This window comes from Hippoglossus stenolepis, chromosome 6, assembly GCF_022539355.2.
Source record: "Hippoglossus stenolepis isolate QCI-W04-F060 chromosome 6, HSTE1.2, whole genome shotgun sequence".
Classification (NCBI taxonomy): domain Eukaryota; kingdom Metazoa; phylum Chordata; class Actinopteri; order Pleuronectiformes; family Pleuronectidae; genus Hippoglossus; species Hippoglossus stenolepis.
Window position 1 is genome coordinate 24,779,350 of NC_061488.1, and position 18,041 is coordinate 24,797,390.

Below are 18,041 nucleotides of genomic sequence, written 5' to 3' on the forward strand. Positions count from 1 at the left end.
AATATAATCTGAACATATCTACACTGTGACATTTTGACCATCAAAAATTAACTCCCGGCTAAAATAGGAATAAAAATCAGCTGTCTCTCATCATTAATTGATATATCAGCCATTTTCAGACATAATAATGTCCGCACAACTTCCGCCCAGTTCTCCTCTCACATATGAACACTGTAGCAGGGGATTCTCCACTCAGACGCATTCACAACACCAGGGAAATCTCCTGAGCATTCAGGTGAAGGGTGGTGCAGCATGCAGGATGCAAAACGTAATGTATCAATTCCGGTACGGAAATCACATGTTTTTGTCGACAGTACATCGACACACCATGGATCTTGCCTTTACAAGTTGACATCTTCGTCTGTGTCTTCTATGGATTTGGCCTATTTGTATTTTTTGGGGGTTCTTTTTCATTTTTGCGTCTGTCACGTGCCCACTCTGCCCTGCATAGCACAGGGCGGAGTGGGAAAGCAGTTTTCCTGGTTCCACAAGTCACCTCCACATGTATAAATATTTCTGACTGTCCAGAATGTGTGTAAGATATGCTTCTTTTATATTGTCTATTGACTATTTGGACTAACTGTGTTTAAGCTTTGTAAACCTGCACATGGCAATGATAGTTCAGATATGTCCCAGCTTTAAATGTAAAGCTGACGATATTTTTTAGTTTTTCATACCGAAGAGAAAAGACAAATGTTTTACACCTCCTGACTTCTTTTTTCTCAAGTCTACTGGTCTCTCCTGAATTACCTAGAAGAACTGGGCCACTGTTGTTTTTAGCAAACAGGAGAAAATACAACATTTGTCAGGGACTATTTTCAGCAGCGGATGGATCCACATTTGGAGCATTAGTGTGTATTTGGGCCAGCAGGATGGTGTATGTGGGATAGAGTCAAAATAAACTGCAGTGTGTGTGTTCATGGTGATGATGGAACATGTCACCGAGTGCAACAGTGTGACTCACCGATGTGTTTTTAATAGTTATGACAACAATGGTGCTCTGTGGCACAGAGGAGTAAGCTGTAGCTATATCAGGCTGTGATACACACACAGCACTTGTTAGTAGGATACATTAATTTAATCTTTATGTGTTAACAGCAGGAAAGAATATAGACTGCTGCCAGCCTTATGCCTGAGAGCTTTACACACGTTTGCCAAATAGTACATGTAATAACCTGTAGACTTGTGGACAGAGAAAGAACAGTGTGACACCAGTCCAACATGGTGGAGGTGGTGTTGTGCGTTGCTTCATCTATGGTTGCAAAACTAAAAAAAAAAAAAAAAAAGAAGAAGAAGAAGGTTACTTGCATTTACATTTATTTTTACATGTCAGTGTGATGTCACATGTGATGTGGTGTAAATGCTACATCCATGCGTCTAATCATTTCATCAGTTCAAGAAAATAAACCCCTGATCTTATTGTTTTGTTTGAAAACTGCATTTAAGTCTGGACGGACAAAAACGGAGGTGTTTGGAAACGATGATATAGACTGCGTCTTTTCGGTCACATCGACTCGCCAGGCTCCTGTCACATGACCCCCTTCCTGAAGAAAACAACTGGCATTAGTCTCTGCTACCGGTGTAGAACGCAACTAGGGTCATCAATTACAAGCATTGCTTGTCCAGCTGTTGCGCAGTTAAATTCTGCATTTTACAATGATACAACCGTTAACATGTGTTGGAGACGAGCTGTTATTCCGGCAATCTGAGACAATTCTGCAAGTAACAACCCAAAGCTTCCTGTTTACACCAGTACGCCCATGCCCAGAGATGTTTTTTGTTTGAAAACAGTGTAAGTATTAGTATGGATGTAACCTAAGCAAGCACCTGGAGCACTTGGACTAACAGGAGGTGAAATGTCGAAGGTTGCATTCACTAGTCGTGGAAAGTCAACTGATGGGGTCCCTCCATCAAGTGTTTGAGTAGTGGGCTCAAACAACAACTGGTCATGTCAGAATCAACTGAGGTGAATTCACTTGAGATTACAGTTTGCTAAGAGTTGGTATGAAATGAAGGAGTGCTCATGCAGAATCACTTCAGTATCAACAGGCCACCACCATATCACCTGGATAATAACTGTTTTTACAACTATCTTGAACTGGTTAACATTTTTTTTACTGAACTCATGGATTGCAGGGAAACATGTGTTGTGTATTCTCCAGTATTATCAATCGGCCAGTTCAATACAAACACGGTGCGAGCTAACAAGACCTTGAGATGTGTAATAAATGCATTATGGAGAGAGAAAGAAAGAAAGAATTGACAGGGAGTCTCTTCAGAAAGAGTGTTGAGCTCAGGAGTTATTCATTAACACATTTTAACACAGCACTTTCCATCTCCCTCATTTGAATGACTGGGAAGCCAGAGGGTGGTCTTCCACCTCACTACCTCTCCAACACTTTTCGTGTGTGTGTGCGTGTGTGTGTGCGTGTGTGTGTGCGTGTGTGTGTGTGTGTGTGTGTGTGTGTGTGTGTGTGTGTGTGTGTGTGTGTGTGTGTGTGTGTGTGTGTGTGTGTGTGTGTGGAATGTAAGGAGCTCTGTCTTTCTCTGGGAAAGGTTTAGGTTTCAGATGGAGGGTAAAATAGTTAACAGATTGCCCAGCATCCGTAGGCCAGCTCTTCACTGCACGCCCATCCTCGGCCCCTCTGTGCCTACTACCTCCACTCCCCCGTCATGTGCAGGGGCCCCCATCAGCCACTGCACATGTGGCAGGTCTTCAACTGCAAATCACAGTGGGACTAAACATTAGATGAGCTAGTATGAGCCAGTATAAAGTATTGATTGGGTTCTTGGCGGCCATGCTGTCATCTAGCCAAGAACCACGGGAGATCAGGCGGCCATCTTCACGTCCTCACAACAACCAGCACACAGCAGGTGGATGACTTCACACCTGGTCTAAACAACTGATGGATGAAAAAGACAATAATTGACTAAAGCTCACTGTACTTGTGTTGATAATTTGGGTAATGATGTTGAGTCATGTTGACTGAGCCTATCCAGCCCATCTGAATCACCTACGGGTCAGAATATAATCGCCGTTAATTATGTGTATGCAAGATGGCTGCTTTGAGTGTCATGTGGTCATTTGCTACGTAGATTGTGCATGTCCTCAGAAATTAACGGGAAACCCACGCAACGTGTAAGCAAGATTCAATAACCGCACCTTGAAAGGGTCAGTGGGCAGGTAGTCAGCAACAGAAATGGCGGAAGAACGGTAGAAGTAAACTCGCTGTTTTCACGACGTGTCTGATTTCGGGGTCTGACGTACCACCTACAAATGAGCAATCATTGCCTTTTCTGCATACATATGGTTAAACAGCAAGTATATCAAAGGCCAAATATGAAGTACCTCCATTACAGTGGTCGCTCCCCCTCAAGGGGTCCCATGACAAGTTTATTGGGTCAAGTGAGGAAGGAATAATACTACAGTTGTCTGCTATAGACCTCAGTGCTGCACATTTAAAGGCTTTTCACATTAACAAAAGGTAGGTTTACATGGAGCCTAATGTTCAGACACAAAAACCAAACAGAAGAAAAATGATCTACATAAACATAAACTGACCCAAACCAATCGTACATGGGGATGTACATTTCTGCACTTCCCCAAAATAGCATTTTGTCATCCAAGTCATTTGTATTTTTAATACAAACTCTTAAAGAACAGAACAGACAATAAAGATATAGATATAGATACATCTTCAGGGCGCTGATCAATCACCTGCAGAGTACAAAGATAGCTGGTGAAGATGAAGATATGGTTTATTTTTTCACTCAGCTGTTCAGATAAAATGTGTCTGCGGATCTAAACACCTGATCTTGTTCAATCCCATCCCATGTAAACTGTAAACACGATTTAGTGGTCAGTCTTTGGTGATAAATCAAGTGCAGGAAAATGCATGAAACCAATGACCAGCAGTGCCTCCTGTCTTCCATTTGACTGACATGAAACCTATTTGTGGCCCTTAGCAAAACCATTTGGCTTTATCTTATTTTGTACTTGGAATCTGTGAAAATATCAAAATAAAACAGTTCATTTCAGACCTGTTTAACATTGAACTCATTTAACCAGGGCTTTTAAGAAGATTCTGCCTTATTTTAGCAGCTCACACGTAGAATCTGGTGATTTCGTTCAGTTTTGAAACTTCAGAAAACTTTTCATTTCAACCTGGTGTCCCAGGAGTAGCAGGCAACTTCACTTTGACTTAATAGGTACACACACACACACACACACACACACACACACACACACACACACACACACACACACACACACACACACACACACACACACAAATAGCTTCTACTGAAAGTCACTCGCTGGCAAAATGAGACCATCCAACCAAACAGGCCGAGTGAAGAGGAGGCTGACGATGCGACCGGATTGGCCAGGCCACACTGGGGCGGGGGAGACAGGAGAGGGAAGCGGGGAGGGACAAACAGGGAGGGGAGGAGATGGGGGTGAGTAGCAGGGAGCGAGGCAGCGTCACGTGACTGAGTCCAGCAGAGAGTGTTATAATAGGCCCCCTCTCGGAGTAGAGAGGCAGAGGCTGGATGTGAACCAAAATCCCTCTACCACACACAGGCTGGCCATTGTTGGCTATTCACTGGACTCCATCTCGGGGCACTTTATCATTCAATTAGGACAGCTTTCACACCGCACACCACAGAAAAGAGGCCTTCAATCAAACTGAAAACTTCACACTGGCCCTGGAGGGGACGCAGAGAGGGGACTCGCAGTTGTCACCCCACTTTCATTTTTCCAACTTGTTGTTGTCGCTCACCGAGACTTGGAGCCGAAAGACAGAGAGAGAGCAGAGAGAAAGAGGGGGAGAGAATGGATGGAGAGATGTGAGGAAAGAGGAGGAGAGTGGAGGAAGTCCCTCTGAGTACCATTACATGTTTGGTAGCATGTGTGTTTACGAAGCTGGTGGAATGCATTGGAGTGGGTGAGGGGTTAAATTTGGTAAGTGGGAGGGGCGGGGGGGACAGAGAGTAAGAAAAGAGGGAGAGTGAAGGAGAAAAAATGGGGGGAATTCAAAGCTCTGAGAGGAGAATGGCAACAAGGAGTATACTTGAAGGAAATAATGAGAGAGAGAAGTACGCTTGAGAAAAGAGAGGGAGAAGGGGAAATGTGCTGTGAGGGAGGGGCGAGGGGAGGGGGGTGGGCAGCTCCGCAACTGATCAAAACACGGCGGTAAGAGTGGGAGGCAGCAGGGGGGAGGAAAGGAGGGCGCAGGCTGGTAAACAAGTCAGAGGAGGGAGGAAAGCAGAGGAGCGAACAGGTGAAAGAGGACACGGAGGAAGACGTGTGTGGCACTAAAACTGAGGCTACATCCACACTACTACGTATTCATTTGAAGACGGTGTTTTCAAACTAAAACGATCTCTGTCCACACAAGCGTTTTAATCCACGTCCATTCTAACACACCTGAACACGTATATCACGTGACCACTCAGGTACACTGGGGCAAGCACATGCTGCTGCAAACAGGAAGCATTTGGTCGTTAGTTGCAGAATTCTAGCAGATTGTTTGAATTACAGCTCGTCTCCCACACATTTAAACAGTTGCATCATTGTAAAATGCAGAATTAAATTTCACGACAGTTGCTAGCGAAGACAACAGGGTCAGCAACGCTTAGAATTGATTACTCTAGTTGAGTTCTACACTAGTCGAGGCTAATTCTGCTTGTTTTCTTCCGGAAGGGGGTCACGTGTTAGAAGACTGACAAATCAGCTAAGGCTACGTCATGACCGAAAGACCCAATCAGCAAGTGGTTGGGAGTGTCATCATTTTCAAACAGCTGCATTTCTACCCGTCCAGACTAAAACAAAGGAGCAGGGACCAGCAGCGTTTCCAAACTTCTCTGTTTCAGAGTAGTACTCTATGTGGAAGTAGCCTAAAGCAAAGCAGGGATCACAGAAGACTGTGGTGTGTTTACACTCAGTGACTCATTTATAATGCACTGTAATGTAGTTATATGCAGATACAAGTGTTTAATGTAATGTATTAGTCAACTATAAATCCTCTCCTGAATGTTATGTCCAGTTATATGGTGTACAGTACGCCTTTGGTTTGTAAATCTGTATTATGAGTAAATAAATCCATTCAAACACACGTATGGATTTGTTCAAGTGTGTTTGCAGCTTTGTTATACTGTTATTAATTCATTAAACACAAGTTAAAAATGCTTCACTTACAGTTACAGTTATAAGTTATAAGAGTATATGCATTCCACTCATCACACACAGGGGATGGCAGAAACTGTATTTGAGATTCTTTTGTTATTTCCAGGCATCTAAATGAAAATGTAAGATACAGTCCACTTTGTAGTGAGTTTGCTATTATATAGCGCTCTCTAATGGGAATTACATCGGTTTACTAGTTATATATATACGCTATATAGTAGACTCATAGAATCCCACAGTGCCTCACAAAAATGTGTGTGCAATCCATGGTCACTAACCGAGCAATACCACCATGCATTGTGCTTACACTGAATGAACAAGAAATGACAGAGGGACAGAGCAGCGTGAAATTGTAACTCGTCACACAGATGTAAGAACAAGATTAACTTCATCTTTTTACCCAAAACTTAAAAAGCATTGAAACAAAGCATTAAAGAAACACATATAAGCAGACCTTCAGCTACAGTTACAAACTGTTATTGCCGTCATGAAAACAGAGTAAAAATAAGCTATAATAGAATAAGACGGATAAATAATGAGAATTAAATTGACAGTGCAAGAAAGAATAAAAATCCTGAAATTTGAATCAATAAAGGGCAGCAGTAAAGCATTCAACAAAATGTTTTGTATTTATTCATTACTTTCAGTAGCAAAAACAATTGACATTGATATGGCGTGTTTCACTTGTGTGATCATTGCAAGTAGTGAAATAATATATAATAACATTAACACTTTCACTGATAACACTTGTGAACTCTGAATGAAGGACTTACACTTGTGATTATTTATTTATCATCATTTATGTAATTTATCTATTACACTAGTGTTACAGTGGACTGTAACAAGAAACCAAGCATGCATACAGTAATGACACGCATGAATATTTAACAGTGCTGACAGAGTATTTGCATGTAGAGACCAAATGTCAACCATGCTCCTCTCTATATTTAAACTATTATCACAATACTCTTAACCACCAATCTCAACCAGGGAATCGATCGATAATCTAAAATCAGTCATCTCATTAATTCCTTCATGCTCAAATGTTGGGATAAACTCCTCATCTCCCTTCTGCATTTCAGTCAGCAAACACTCCAGCTGCGAATAATGTTCTTTTGTCTAGCGAGGGAGTTAGAGGTTTTGCTTGGCATTATTTGGTGAGTATAGGGAATTGTTGAGCAGGGCGGGGCGGTGGAGGCGTTATTAAAAATCACTTCAGAGGAAGGAAGAGGGGATGTGTCATCAGACACTGTGGCAACATTCTGCTTTCTCCCGTCTGCTCCCTGCTCACTGGCTCCTGAGTATGAATCAGGAGCAGCGCAATCATCTGTCACTACTACTGTAACCATATGTGAGGGAGTGAGGGAGTGAGGGAGTGAGGGAGTGAGTCAGGAGTTAGCGCTCTCTCTCCGCGCAGATCAGGTTTCGGTAACTCACTGACTCACAAATTCGGCATCTCTGGACTGTGCTGGACAGATCCAGGTCCATATTCCAGATATTACTGTTCCGGTAACACACACACACACACACATAACTCTGTGCTGAGTCACATGTTGAACCTCAACATGCATGCATCAGTCCTTTCTCTGCATGTACATACTAGACTGTCTAGTAGTGGTGCATTCCTCGGCTACAGCGCATGATACCAGAGCACCACAACACTTCCACTGTGGCTCCGATCGCAGCCGAGCACAAGAATGGATGATAACAGGGAAAGTGATGATTGTGAAAACAATTATATTTTCTAGGGCTCTGGGTTTAAATCTTTTTTTAACCCAGTTTTTAATTTGTTATTTGTCAGGCAAATCTCTCCCAGAAAGGAAAATCCCAACACAACCAAAGAAGACCTAAAAATGAGCTAAATCTGGATAAGCTTCTGTAGTTACATGAAGGGATTTAAAAGACTTTAAATTAAAAGCAACAGATGAGATTAACGTTGGAGGTTCTGCGTCATTTCATACATGCATCTCTGTCTGTGTGTGTTATGAGCAGCCTCAGAGTACGGATACTTTTGGGAAACACAATTCTTGTTCTCAATCATTAGTCTCTAACATTAGAAGAAAAATCCAAAGTTTCAAATGCTCGTTACACCTATTTTCTGTTGGAAAAATACGTCACTCTGTCAGGCAACCATTGTTGATGAAAATAAGTGCTAATTATTTCACAAAAGGCTATTTTTGATAAAGATTCATCTTCTGGTGTTTTTTTATTAACTATATAGTATAGAAAATATCAAAAATTATTTCAAATTAAAGGTCTCAACCTAATTTTCGTTTCCAACAAGGAAACCTCTTTGATGAAGTATTATAGGCAATGTCAAAAATCATTAGCGCTAACTGTCATATTTGACAAGCTAAAGCAAAGAGTTTGGTATTTCCTGAAATGAATTTTCTATGTCAATCAATGATTTTCTTTTTTCAGCCCTAAAATAATTATTACATCTCAGCTACAGTCTTTGATACAGTCAGAGTCAGTGTGTGCCAGCCACCGTTAAAGCTGAAATGATTCATCGTCTTAGTCGATAACAGTGAATTAATAAGCAATAATTTGGACAAATAAATTCATCAGGTGGTTGCAGCTGCTTAATTTTAATGATAGTCAGCAGAATATCTTTGTGTTTGAACTGTTCTTTGTTCAACACCAGCAGTTTGAATATGTCAGCCTCGGCCCTGCAAACACTTTTTTTACATTTTCTGACATTTTAAAGGGCCAATGACTAACAGATTAATTTCTAAAATAATCAGCAAATTAATTGTTAACGAAAACAATCATTCCAGCTTTATGGCCGCTCTGACAGTGAGCCAGTCAAAGTCATTCTCTGCTGTGATACAGGCCCCTGATTGGCTGACTGTTGAACTGGCTCTAACACAAAATAGTATAAATATATAAAAAAAAGAAATAAAAGTATAAAACACAAAGGATTTCTGTATTATAGGGAAGTAACTGAATTATTAAACTAAACCTAAACATTTAATTTAACTATATTTACTTGCTGCTCAAGCACAAAGCTAAAAACAATCAAAGATATATACTTTTAAATTAATATTTCAAAACAAACTTAGTTTAATATTCCCAACAGTTGCACACTTGTTTAAATTAAATAAAACTCAACAAAATTAATATGAATGGTTAATATGACACCTTCATGCAAAAGTATAAAACAACACTCTTGTTTTACTAAAGTAAGCAGCATCTGTCTTTGCAGTTACCTTACTTAAAGCCCATCATTGTCGTAAACAATATTTATAGAAAGGCCACAATAATACAAAATTGAACACAATGCAACATCAATCTCCGCAAACATGATGCAGCAAAATTTCTGTAAAATGGATCTGCCGATTCTCTGAGCAGATCCATCATGCAAGCAACGCATGCAGTGGTAAGAAGAGCCCTTTAAACGCTGCGCTCCATCTGTAATAACCATGAGGACGTCAGTAGATCATTCAAGGAGTATGTTTTTTTCCAAGCACTCAATCCTGCATGATGACAGGCCAGCACAGCGTTAGGTCACGTTTCATTGGTCCAGTACAACTCCACTGCGTCTTAAATGGCTCAGGCCAATTCAGCACAGCTCTGATAGTCAGTTCATCTCAAAGTGTTTTCATTTCCCCAACATGGGCCTGAATTGGGGACAAAAATCCCAATTTAGGGAAGAGAACAAGATATGAACTAAATTAAGGTGCCGAGTGAAGATATTTATATGAAGTCGGCAAACGTATCCTCTTTTACCTGCATCTTTAATTTATAACTTATTCTAAGGCAGAGCCTGAACATTCACTCCACCTTGGGGAAAGTGATTGCTGAATATTCTCACAAAATACATCTATTTGGGATTCTGGAGCTTTTGTTGAAATTGCACAAACTTGCAGATGGAGTTTGGCTCTCTTGTCTTGGAACTGAAAGTTTGCTAAACCCGCATCCCCCGGTTGGTTACTAGGCAGAGCGTGCTGGTGAAGCGTTGGGCAGCAGTGTGCATAGGGTGCAAGAGAGATGATCAAATGATTGTGGTGTGGTGGGGTTGTTTTAAGACTAAGCAGATGATCAAATGATTGTGGTGTGGTGGGGTTGTTTTAAGACTAAGCAGTACCAACAGCAGCAAACTAATGCACCGTTACTTCCAAAGCCTAGGAGCATATCTGCTCAAGTATTTTGGGGGGCTACAGTTTGTGTTAAAGCAACTTTCAAGAGAAGCATATGCACTGTGAAGCACCTCACGTGTCAAAGTAAGTCCAGGAAGCTACTGTATCAGAGTTTAGGGTAGATTTGGCAGATATTATGATTGTCAACCTCACTCCTCATCCTAACTCTTTTCTCCAACTTACATTAAAGGTGAAAATCTTTAATAATCACTCTAAACTCCACTAGTGAGTTGGCCATTTTTGCAGTGCTGTCTGAACATTTAGTGACATTTCTTATATCTTATATCTCTGGACTCATTGAATCCCACAGTGCATCGTAAAAAAGTAGTGTACAACCGATGGTCACCAACCGAGCAATATATATCACCCACTGCACTCACAGCGTTGACAGGACCAAAAATGGAGAAGAGACGAGAGGAGACAGGGCAGCTCATCTCAGCCCAGCCTGTCCTACAGTGTGAGTTGTGGCAGTACAATGTGTAATAAGAGCAGAGAGGCTCATCACAGCATAAACTGCAGCTAAAATAAACATTTCAATTTATTGTGGGATTTTCCACAGGCTGATGTTGTTGCGACAATAATGTATAGTTACCAATGCAGAGAAAATACGCCATGTGTTTTTTTTCTTTTAAAGATGAGCTCACTATATAGTCCTCTCCCTATATAGTGAGAAGAGGATGAAAGGGTGATTTCTGACACATCCAAGGTCTTACAAACTTTTATTACTGCCATACAACAAGATTTTCTTGAGGACGATGTTTTAGAACAAAACCAATTATATTTGGTGTCCAAACGATTTGATGTCCAAACCAATTATGTTGTCTGAAAATTAATATTTAAGACATTTTTACAAAGTTCCCATTTTCAGCAGAAGATCAACCAGCAGGTATGGACCTAAGTCAGAATAATTAGATAGCTGCTAAATTCAGCTATCGACAGTCGTCATTGTAGTCAAAAGTGTCTGGCTGGAAATCACACGCCTGCTTTTAGCTCCCAGAAATTACACTTTAGATTTGAAAATCTGCCTCTGGTACCACAGTGAACTGTGAGAACAGACAGTTGACAGTTGTAGCAACAGTAACTAAAGGGGGTCAGGGCTTCGTGAACAGCGACCTGTTTAGTCAACTGCTGTTTCCAGGGTCAGGAATGAACTGGACCTTGCGGTGAGACTGCTTTATCACGTCCCTTACAGTAAGCATGGAACAGTGGATCAGCAAGCTGAGGTGCACGCAGCACGTTTGAAATCCACCAACATTTCTACCACTGGTCTTTTCACCTCACCAAACTTGTCCTGAAAATGTAAACAGGAAAATACCACAAATCTGTTTGGCTCTTTTACTGCAACTCACTTCATCTTCCTACTTATGTTTATTTCCCATAGTCCCCCTTTGACCTAATCTGCAGTGGATCATCTCTGAAACCTGCAGGCTGCACTTTCTTCCCAAGTCAGTCAGTGCTTAAGGTTAAGTACAAGTCTATCAGTGTCTGAGAGACGACCCCCCCAACACCGACGCTGTGTTTACTGCAGAGAGAGAAAGGCCTATTAATAAATCTGTTGCAGACAGCCTGGCGGAAGTGGCCTGGGGGCTGTAAACTCAGTTTGGGAGAGAAGGATGGATGAAGGGCAAAACGGAGAGGGATGGGGAGACGGAGTATGAGAGAGAAAGGGGGATGAAGAAAAAAGAAAAGGAGAGAAATTAAGATACATGGAAAAGGACAAAGCAGGGAGGGAACAGGGAAGGGAAAAGAGGAAAAGGAAAGAGGGTGTGTGCGTGTGCGTGTGCGTGTGCGTGTGGCTGTGCGTGTGCGTATGCGTGTGCGTGTGGTGTAAATCATGGGTGCCGGTTGATGGATGGATCTAGGTTCTGAAAAGCCACAGCTGCCGCGCTCTTCCTAGAAAAAAGATCCACAAGCAAAAGTGGCAGTATGTGGTTCAAGCATCTAGCATCCTCTTACTATTTCTGACCGGCATACTGCACGACCCGTCAGAATGTGTGCTGGTCCAGGAAGCCTCTGCCAGACTGTGGGTAAATGAGAGCATGTGTGCCAGTAATATTACTGTGCTTATGCATAATAAAAATGAAAATGTGAAGGTTTTTTACTTAAATTAGCCTTGTAAATATCTGTGTGTGTGTGTGTGTGTGTGTGTGTGTGTGTGTGTGCTGCACTGAACATTTGTATGTCTGTTTTCAATCAGTCTATTACACAGTAAAGCATCATTCTTCTCTATGTCACTGCTGCCAACTGTAACTAGTAAATGTATATAAAGTGCTGCATTTAATGTAAAACGGAGCAAAGGGTGATGTTTTGTGCACCCAGCACATTTTTATCCTAAAATAAAAAAATCCTATTAATTTAAAGTGAAACAGGGAAACAAAAACATCTAATATCCGAAGTTGATTTTCAGATCAAGGATAGAAACCTGCCTCTAGCTGCTTTAGCAGCAAATACAAATTCATCCAAATCCTATTTCCTGAAGAAGACCACTATGTGCCGTTCAAAAAGGTAGTAGAGTAAGTAGACCTTGAGTTCAGATAATCTGATCAAACTACCTTTTCCGTAGCCACAATTGGATTCTCAACAGCCTAAAAATCAACATATTAACACAGTAACACATGTTACATAGCAATTTCTATCTAAGGCTACATCCACATTATTATGTTTCATTCCAAAACGCATCAACTCTGCTATGGATACAACTGGCCTCCACACTACTGCAGAGTTTTAGAGCTGCTAAAATGGAGAAGTTTGGAAATGCTGGTGAACCAGAGACTGCTTGATGGCAGTGGGCAGAAAAAGAGATGTTTGGAAATGATGACGTAGACAAGCGCTTGCTGATTGCATCTTTTTGATCACAATGTAGCCTTCGCTGATTTGTAAGGCCCCTATCATATGACCCCCTTCCAAAAGAAAAAAAACAGCATTAACCTCAGCTACCAGTGTAGAACACAACATAGATAATCAATTACAAAGGTGGCCGATCCTGTTGTGTTTGCTAAAAGGTGTTGTGCAGTTGAATTCCGTATTTTACAATGATTCAACTGTTTACATGCAGAAGAGACGAGCTGTTATTCCAGCAGTCTGTGACAACTCTGCAACTAACAACCAAAGGCTTCCTGTTTACACCGGCACACACATGCCCTGTGTGTATCAACTTTAAGGCACCTTAGTATGAACGGGCATTAAAACTACTACAGAGCCAAAATGCTTGATTGTTGTTGTTTGAAAACATTGGCTTTAAACGAAAAATTATTTGCTAGAATTAGCCTATATAAGTTAGCCAACTCAGGCTATCAGACCACATACGACAATAGCTGTAAATCTCATATCAATAGCAATATCTACTTAATTCTATTCTAAATTCTATATCTTTTAATTCTATTTTCTAAAGTTAGCTTTGATAAGCTTGTGCTCAAATCAAGTTTGAGCTTTAGCAGCAAAACTCCTGAGTGTGTTGAAGTGGGAAATGGGTTTTACTGGCAGTCAACTTCAGTTTTTAGTCTGCCCATATTGGAACAGCGCTACATGCTAAACATGGTGTAACAGCAGCACAGGTACAGAAGAGTCATGAGTCACAGACTCGGTAATGACAGTTTGGGAACATAACAATACAAATCTAAAGTTTGCTAATGTAACAAACATGAGCCCCCGTAAAAAGCTATAGTGTTCATACCAGACCATGTAAGTCTGGAGCAGCAAATCCCCTGCATGGACTGACGGGAGTGGTTTCTAGGAAGATACATAGTCTCACTTTCACAGTCTATGGTGACACAGTCTTTTTGGCTACATAATGTAAAAAAGATTGCAAGTAGCTTGAAATAAGAATTGTAAGGATAAAACACAACAAAAGGAAATAAACAGGGGAGAAAACCCAACTTGATGCATCAGCTATGAGGGAATAGAAATGGGTAATGCTATATATATATATACATTTTCATGGTAAATATCTGATAAAAGAATAAATAATAAAAAACAAAAAACTGTAAATCTGGCCGAGCATTCAGTGCCAGTATTTAGGACTTGATACATTCAGTGTTGTGGTTCAATGCGCAGCCTCACTAGGTAAAGACAAATCACTTCTGAAGTGGTGCTACTTTTTACACATAATAATGCAGGTGAGCTGCTGAAACAGCCAATGCATTTCTCTCCCTCAGGTTCTTACTTTCTTCCTGTCTGTTGCTGCATCCCTGGCTTCCAGCATTCCTCTCATCCTCCTCCCTTCTGTTCTCCGCCTGACACACAGTCTATTATCTCTCTCTTCCTCTCCAGCCATCCTCCTCTCACACTGACCTGAATGACCAGCAGCCACTTTGTGTGAGACCTCAAATATTACAAATAAATAGCTTTTTCCCTGCTTGTCACATGACACTGAACACACATGTGTGTTAACACTCCAGTGTCCATGTGAGTACACAGAAAGCTCAGATACACAAACTACAACCACGCGCACATACACTGCTTCAGCGTTGCCCCGTACTCCGTTCAGGTTCTCAGGCTCTCAGCTTGCACCCCCTCCCGCTGTCTTGAGAAAATAACAAATAGTACAATCTCCTAACAGCCCTTTAGCGAACAACATCCATTCTAGCATGAACCCAGTGTCCCTTGCTCCCTCACCCATCTCCTCAGCACCCCCACCCACCCTTCTCCATCCCTGCCTCTGGAAGGTGAAGAAGTACAAAGAAAGGGATCAGAGCTTTTCCGATTCTTCCCTGGTTATTAACTACCATTTGTCCCCCTCAGAGGGCTGTCCCTCCCATTAACCCAACTGATGCTCTTTTCTCATGGAAATCAGCCTGCTGTTGCTGCTGCCGCCGCCACCGCCTCTGCTGCCACTGCCACCGCTGTCGCTGCCTACAGAGGTGCAAGGAATTGTGGGGGATTTTTTTCATAGAAGAAGACCTCCCTCTAGCTCAAAAACATCTCTCTCTCGCTCTCTCTCTCTCTCTCTCTCTCAGGCACACACACACACACACACACATCTACCGTCTCAAAAACAGCCATGTGTGCGAGCTCTCACAGGCAAAACACATTCACTCAATCACAAAGGCAAACATGAAACGTGCTGCCTCCGACCACAGGGGCATGGAAGTAATGGAAGGCAATGCATGGAAGTTAATGAGAAGAAGCTGGCTCTGGGAGCGTGGCGCAAAATATTTTGGAGAGAAGAGCAGCTAAGAATGCTCGGGCACCAGGAGAACACACATAAATCATCAGGAGTTTATGGCTGTGAAAACAAAGTTGCATTGTGGTTTTTGCACTACATAAAAATGAGATATTAAAAATGATAGTCTGGAACGTTAAGTGTTTGCTCCATTTTCTGTAATTTTCTTTAATGATCTATTTTACCACACAGGGAAAGACACAGGTATGAATAAAATGTTCTGACATTCACAAATTCACCTCTGATCTTTTAAAGTTTGATGGAACTCTTCCCAGGGCTTTGCACCTCGGTCCCTGCGTCTAAAAATAAAACAGGTGCACTAGCATGTCACCAGCCTTCCTTGATGTTTGAGAAGTCTCCAGAGGAAATTAAAACTGCTAATGTCCGTGCAGCGGATCCAAAGCTAACAGGGCTGTTCCGGCGAGAGGGTGGCAAACATCAACACATGGGTCTCGACTTGCACTTCAACTGGCAGCAACAAAGGCATTGTCTCGTGACAAACTCACTTCCATTTCCTTATTATGTAGCTGGAGGCCTTGATGGGAACACACTTGTCTCACAAAACAAATGCTGCAGCAGAAACTGTGTGGTGGTCGCCTGCAGGGGCGAAGCGGAGGGAAAACTGGCCCTAAAGTCACACCTCACCAGACCCCATTGATCTGCAACTTTGACATTGATCCTTTTAAGGTGTTGACGAACTTTTGGGGCTTTTAGTGCAATATAAAAGCATGCACTTTATTAGTGTTGCAGCCTTTAGGTCATAATTGACCTCTTTCATAATGTATTCACCACTACATTACTGATTGTCTCTTTCTTATCCCTACACATCAATAGCACATCATTCTCTTTGTAGAGGATTCATTTTCTTTACATTCTGTGCTGTCTGTCAGTGAAATGATGAGTTCACGCTAATGTTGCGTTTATAGGTTATTTGTACCATGAGGAAACCTGGCACACCATTGTATTTTTTCTGAACGCATAACCCAAGATTTACTTTGGGTGCAAGGCTATTTTGATGGTTTCTTTCTATTATTATTATTATTATTATTATTATTACTTCTGTATTTTAACTATTTCCTCTCTTGTTGTGCACCACTTTGTACTTTGTGTTGAAAAGTGCTCTATAAATAAAGTAATTTTTTCAAGCTTTATGGCCTAAACAATAAACAAAGTTGAAGATTTGATAGGGTGTAGTAAGACCACATGTTTAACTCCTGTACAACCACAGGAAGTCTGCTGATAGCTTAGAGCCTGCAACTGACGTAATGAAAACAATTATACAATGTCAGTGGAGGAACAATAACACCTAAATACCACATGAATGTTATAGAGAAAGCTTAGAAAAACAACACTCAATGTAAACTCCCATTGAAGCAGTGTCTAGCTGTTTCTCTGTCACTTCAGATTACTGCTCTTTTCCTCTTATTTCCACACTCCTGATTGAAAACAAATGTGTGAAGGGAAGAAGTCCGCTATCAATAACAAGTGCATAAACCGAACCCCCACATTGTGACCCCTGCCCCCCCCTTTCTGCTGGGGTCTTGTTATTTACCCGCTTCCAAGGAGAAGCACACACACACACACACACACTTGCAGGCAAGATACACACAACATCCGATCAGCCATAAACATGACACAGGCCATGTAAATAACCCAGTGAAAAGGCCAAACACAGCCATGTACATGCAGCCACCGACAATGGCTGCACAGCTTCAGCTGAATTCCACCCACAAACCTCCCGACTTCAGGATGCACGACACCGAGCGGCACAACACGGACCTATCCGACTTTTATCAGACTTTTCTGCTGTGGCACAACAACACTAACAGCATGGGACGTCCCCAGAGCCGCCCTCTCCTCCGGCGAGCCACACCGGACCAATGCCCGGAGAGGAGATCGCACAAAAACTCACCGGATCGCAGAAAAGTCGCAAAGAACATCAGCCGTCAAGATCAACTTCTCACGAGCGGCACATTTATCGACCAAAACCGAAAGAAAAGCGAAGAAGAGGTGGAGAAATGTCCCGAGCAGCAGAGGAGGCGTAATTCAAAATTAAATGTCCAGATCCTTCCCAGGCTGCCGCAAAAAAAAAAAAAACAGCAGAAATTACGCAAAGTTGGATCGCGCGACAGTAACAACACATTCACAACAATTCAAGTGTCGCGCACGTCGATGTGTCAGCGTGCGCGAGCTGGGAGTTGATACAAAGCCCGTAAAGCGGTTTCAAAGACTCCCGTGCACACGCATCAGGACGTGCAGTCGCATTATGCAGAAGAGAGAGAGGGAGAAAAAAGCGAGCAGTTAACCCACCTAAAAGTTTCCAGCACCGCATTAGTCAACCTCACATGGAGCCCCGGGAAACGTCCATCCCCCGCACCGGAGCACGAAACCCGCCGTGGGAGAGCCGCCGCCGCCGCTCCCCGCTCCCCGCTCCGCTCGATCCGATCTGCGATTATTTTCACCGATTTCTTGCTCCTCCGGTTATTAGTCGCTATTCGGGCCTGAGAGTGCGCCTGGCTCCTCAGGCTGCAGCAGAGTTATGGGGCGGTAAGCA

The 18,041-nt window shown here is 42.1% G+C and overlaps 1 protein-coding gene across 4 annotated transcripts in view; it reads right to left on the reverse strand.

Annotated features, from left to right (window-relative positions):
* The window catches only part of plagl2 (pleiomorphic adenoma gene-like 2), a 42,170-nt gene extending 24,129 nt beyond the window's left edge, over positions 1-18,041 (reverse strand). For 2 of the 4 annotated variants that reach the window (XM_035158907.2, XM_035158908.2), the window contains exon 1: positions 17,798-18,041. The gene's annotated coding sequence lies outside the window, so the exon portion shown is untranslated. The other 2 variants (XM_035158902.2, XM_035158903.2) reach the window with 2 other exon arrangements.